The sequence below is a fragment of the Centroberyx gerrardi genome, chromosome 4 (assembly GCF_048128805.1).
Source record: "Centroberyx gerrardi isolate f3 chromosome 4, fCenGer3.hap1.cur.20231027, whole genome shotgun sequence".
Classification (NCBI taxonomy): domain Eukaryota; kingdom Metazoa; phylum Chordata; class Actinopteri; order Beryciformes; family Berycidae; genus Centroberyx; species Centroberyx gerrardi.
Genome location: NC_136000.1, coordinates 31,509,778 through 31,515,777, shown reverse-complemented (window position 1 = coordinate 31,515,777; position 6,000 = coordinate 31,509,778).

The following is a 6,000-nucleotide window of genomic DNA, read 5'->3' as shown; positions in this document are numbered from 1 at the left end:
TTTATTTAATTTGTTTCTAACAGTGTTTGGTTCAATGTCGGCTATTCATATTCCATTACCGCAGCCCCGAAGAACATGAGGCCGACTTTATGAATAGAAAATCTTTTTACAGCCTCAATGTGTCCACAAACTATTTTATCAATGAAAAATATGCCCACTGTGTCCTAATGACGGGGCAGTTCCTCCAGTAATCCTCTCTAGCCTTGGAAGCAGAAACAACTTACTTTTCGCGGTTATGTTTTGTAATGCTGACAGTTATTCATTATAAGACTTTGTTCTTCTTGAGAGAAGAACCCAATGTTAGTAGCTATCCATTTCTTTCCGATACCCATGTGTTGAAAATGTCAGCAGGAAATATTAGGGCTTATATCATCCTATAATTAGGTCTATTGTTTATGGCTTTTATTGTTTGATTAGCCTATTTTATTATTTTCGCCTATTTTTAGGCTATTACTTATTTTTATAGTTTTGCGCTTATATTCTATGTCCTTTTCCCCACTGAATCATATTACTTTTGCTGCACAACTATCTAATTTCCCCACAGGGATCAGTAGTTTCATCTTATCTTATCCGAATTGTCTGATCTGGATCTGTCCATGTTGCAAGTGATTGGCTATTTGTTACAAACCCCGCCTCTTTCATGTGAACACGCTCATAGCTGGATAGGTAAATCCTGGGTTGACAGAGCCAGTTGATAACCAGCTACGTGAGACCGGTTATCAGGATCGCCAATGTTAGGTTTAGTGAAGCCGGCTAACTCAAACATACCCTGACTTTGTTGAACTTGCTTCGTAGTATAGGCCCCTGCTGGTGACATAGGGCTGCAGTAGATCTCTAATGTAGGCAGGTGCCTGACCATACAGAGCTCTATAGGAGCTCACAAGGACTTTGAATTGGATTCTGAATTTGATGGGGAGCCAGTGAAGAGCAATCAGAATCGGTGTCACATGAGACCTTTTGGAGGACCTGGTCAAGAGTTTAGCAGCAGCATTTTGGACCACTTGTAAACGATCCAGGGATGTTTTGCTGAGGCAGGTGAAAAGGGAGTTACAATAATCAAGACGGGACGATATAAAAGCATGAATTAACATTTCCATCTCTGCTTGAGACACAATGGGCCTGAGCTTTGCAGTGTTTCTCAGCTGGAAAAAACAAGATAGTAGTAGTAATAGTATCAAATAAAACTTTGGGATTTCGCCGATTGTTAGACACAAGATTAGAGAAGTAGGTAGCTCTGGCATCCTTTACCACATTATTGAAAGACATTAAAAGTTCTTTTAAATAAAGATAGTGTAGACATGTAGTCGGGTGGATTTCCATAGGCGTTCGACTCTCCTACAGTCTCTCTTTAGAGAGCGAATATTGTCATTTATCCATGGGGAGGACTTGATCAAAGGAGCCGATCTAGTTTTAATAGGGGCCACTTTATGCAGTGCTGAAAGGCAGTGTTCATTAAAAGACTGCACCAAGTAGTCAACATCAATATGCATAACAGAGTTAAAATGGAATGTGGCAGAAAACTTTGCAGCAGAAAGGTGGTTAAGGATGCGAGAGCTAGTGATACGCCGGCAGGGTAAGGAATCTAGATTAAACGACAAATAAAATAAAATACAGCTGTGATCAGTAATAAAAAGATCCTCGGAGAATAATGAATCAATATTCAAACCAAGAGTAAAAACAAGGTCCAGAGTATGCCCTCTGTTGTGTGTAGGGCCTGATACATGTTGAGTGAGATTAAAAGACTCTGTGATATTAATAAAACTAGATTAAAAACTGTCAGAAACATCATCAACATGAATGTTAAAATCACGACAATGATAAACCTGGATAGTAGGGATGTACCCGAATCCGAATCCGTTATTCGGGAAAGCACAAATAATGCAATGGAAACAGATATTTCTTCTACCCGAAGTTGCTCGTTATTATTCGGGGAAAAAAAGCCATGATTGAAGGACTTGATTTTCCCTTTATCATTTGTAAAACAGAAAATTAAGTAGTAAAACACAAATGAAAAAAGCCCATTTTGGTACTGTAGCCGCTGTGCGTCTTTCAGCACCAGTGACAGAGCGGAGAGGAGAGAGAGAGAGACAGAGAGAGAGAGAGCAGCGTCTCTGTACGTCTCTGTACTCCTCTACTGGATAGCTTAAGGACAGAGGACAAAAAGTCAGTAAATTCAGTTAAAAATGATCCGTTCGGGCCAGATGGACAGTAGATTAAAATACAGTAAAAAGGATTAGTACGTCCAACTTTAATCATTTGAAGTTCAAAAGCAGAGAACGACCCAGTGCTCACCAAGCGACATACGAAGCGGCTCCTGAAAACCGCAGCAAGTCCTCCACCGTGGCCAGAAAGTCTGGGCGAGCTGATAAAAGAGTAATCCTTCGGGCAGAGCTCGATGAGAGGGCCAAGTTCCATATTCCTCTGCCAGGTTTCAGTCAGGAACAGAATGTCTAATCTCTTAGACAAGACGAGATCATTTAACACAAACGATTTGTTTGCTATGGAGCGAGCATTAAGCAGCGCCAGTTTGAGAGGTGTAGAGACCCGGCTATCAACAGGGGAGTCCCAGGACGCACCCCGGGGCAGGGTGCGTAGATGACGGGGACTTTCTCCGCCGTGCAGGTAGATTCCACTCACCGGGGGGGGGAGCAATCAGCTCACCGGGAGAGTCTGGGGAAACAGGTCGGAGAAAGGAGAGTCTGACATTCCCAACCATGGACAAGAGGAAGTCATTCCACGGAGTAACAGGATACACCAAGCCAAAGCTCACCAGAAGTGATCGGCAGCCTCATGGCTTGTACTTTTGTGACAAAGTAATTTGTATCTTTAACATAGCTCTCATAGTAGATGGACAAGTGGTTTAAATAGAAGTCTCTGAATTCCGCCACGGCATAACTCTCACTCCCACAGTCTGAAACAACTGGTCATCCCGGCGAGATTCTAAATGGGACTGTCCATGATTCTTGTGAATCTTCGGTAGCCTAGGCAGCCAGGACCTAGGTGTATCTAGGTGTATTCAGGTACTGTACCTGGTCATTAGTCAGGAAATTACTTTCCTGTTAATGTATCCAAGATTGTTGCAATCCTTTTCAACAAAGTGATGTAAATGGGTTCCACAACTTTTTCCGTAGTAAACAGGATTATTCAACTGGCACATGGCATTCTGTACATGATGGTTCCTGTCCATAATTACTGTGGTGTTTCCTTTGTCTGCTAGTTTAATGACAATGGACGTATTTGCCCGGAGTTCCTTTAAGGCTTCTTCCTCCTGTTGTGTGAGATTAGGGTCACCCTTATACATGGCCAGATTATGGATGTCCTTCTGATCTGTCTCAATCAAGGCAAATATTTCCCGGGGCAGTTTATTGACATTTGGTCCCCATTGGGATTTGAGTCTAAAGGGCTCTGGATTGTTGTCCTTGGTTGGCCCAAAATACGCACTCAGTTTGAGTCTCCAGTGATATTGAGAGAGTTGCATCACCAATGAATATCTCTGGCTCCTGGCCATGTTCCATGTAGGGGCAAAAGAGAGGCCTTTCTTCAGGAGCTGTTTTTGTGGTTCCGTTAATTTGAAATTAGTTAATTACCTTAATGACTTTGTCCCTGTTGTTGAGTGGCTGATTCAGTGGTGGTGCACCTACCCTAAAAAGTTTTCCATGTTTGCCACATTGCCTGTGCCATTTGTGGGGTCCAGTGGATTCTGTCTCTCTGTGGCAAAGGCCTCTCATCCTAGTTTGGGGATCATACATCCCGTTTTTTGAATTAGTGGTTTGGTACCTTAAGGACAGCCTTAGTGGAGTCCGGAAGTCTGTCAGTTGACAACTGGAACCCATATTTCCGCATTTGATAAGGTGGCCTTTGCTGCTCTGACCAACTCATGTAGGTCTTGCCTAAGCAGGGTGCTATTTCCCATATTTCCCTATTGTCCCCTGTTGTTAAAGCCAAATTAGAGCACAACCTTATGGACGTCTGAAGAAGTTGTTGTCTTATGGCTAATCAGATGGCATGCATGATCCAGGTTTGCCCCTGGATAACTATCCTCCTGAGTCTGAGAGTGGGAAATCGGTGGGAGTCTGGTAATGTTGGAATCCCCTAAAATCAGGATTGGCCATACTAGGGTCAGTGTCCAATTCTGTTTTTATTACCGTTATGTTCATGGATCCTGAAATAACTAACCTCTCTTGGGGCTGCTGTAGAGGGTCTTACGATGCCCTCATCCCAGTGGAGTTATAGGAGGGAGGACCAGAGGTCTGGGTTGCTGTTCCCACTTGCTGAGGGATTGGTTTACGCTCAAAGTCACAACTGGAACCCCTTCCATGGTCCCGCCAGTCGTGTCCTGGTATCAGACATGGGATGCCCCCAAGAGTTGAGGCCATTGTTGTGAGGTTTCTTTGGAGCTGGAGGGCTGTGTGTCCTACCTTTATCCAGTCTGCTTGGTGATTGGCGGCTTTGTTTCCTAGGTTTTAGGCCAAAGCAAGACCAAGATGTCCTTTGAACATTTCTCCTCCCAAACCTAGTTCCTGCTCCCTGGCTGATTTCCAAGCTTCCCAGGCTGTCAGTCATTGTCCTTGGGGACACAGACTCTTGGGTTCCCCCCCCACAGACCTAAAGGTTCCGCCCTGCACTCCCTGAGAGCAGGAACTCCGAGTCCCTGCCCTGTTTTCCAAGGGCTGGGAACGCTGTGTGCACCGTGTCTGCATGGGGCATAGCAGTGCTTGAATCATCCCTGAAGATAAGGATCTCTGACTCTTTACTGAACGTTCACAGAAGACTTTCCTTAACCAAGTTGTTTTAGTCACTTAACCATAACCTTAACCTAACCCTTAACCTTACCAAAATTGTTTTAGTTGTTTAACCTTAACCATAACCTTAAGAAAACAACCTAAGTTGTTACTTGCCTAAACTTAACCGTTAGCCAACCTTTAGGTGAAATGCTGTGTCCAATTGGTGCTGTTGCCACATTATCCAATTTGTGGTGGAGGAACCTAATCTTGTTGGTGAGTATGCAGACCATGCAAGAACTGGGATGTTTTCAGCTTCCAGGAATTGTGTACAGATCCTTGCAACATGGGGCCGTGCATTATCATGCTGCAACATGAGCTCTGATGGACATTCCTGCAGTCAGCATGCCAATTGCACACTCCCTCAAAACTTGCGACATCTGTGGCATTGTGTTGTGTGATAAAAACTGCACATTTTAGAGTGGCCTTTTATTGTGACCAGCCCAAGGCACACCTGTGCAATAATCATGCTGTTTAATCAGCATCTTGATATGCCACACCTGTCAGGTGGATGGATTATCTTGGCAAAGGAGAAGTGCTCACTAACACGGATTTAAACAAATTTGTGAACAAAATTTGAGAGAAATAAGCCTTTTGTGTGCATAGAAAAAGTCTTAGATCTTTTATTTCAACTCATGAAAAATGGGAGCAAAAACAAAAGTGTTGCGTTTATATTTTTGTTCAGTATAGTTTTGTAGACGGTCAGGTCAGTTTGTAAACAATTGCACATGGAGCCGGGTAGAGTTTGGGAGAAGACTCCACTGAGTGAAAATGGTGCGGTCCTGCTGCTTTCCGGACTGTGAAAATAAAGACATTGGTCACCATATTGGTTTCACAGACTGGCACGTTTGGAGTTATTTAGACATACCCCATTTGGACTGCTTGTTGGCAGCAAGAGGCTAGCAACAGGAGCTCGCCTTTTCAACTAACGGCTGACTCACGAGCAAATATTGTCTGCGGGTCCAAGTATTACAGGTATGTAAGAGTAAAATTATATATAGGTCCAAAATCGCCAAACTAATCCTTTAGCTGATACATTATATTGACCCTGTACTGTATGTACTGGGTTAGTTCTATGAACCCCGGGCCCAGGAAGGCTATCTCTTTCAGACCAGTAAGATTTTGTGTTTTACACATGGACCACACTGAAATTTACTTTCACTCTCAGGTTGCACAATCAAAAAGGCAGGTACTGTAAGTGACCAGACATTTCCTTGAG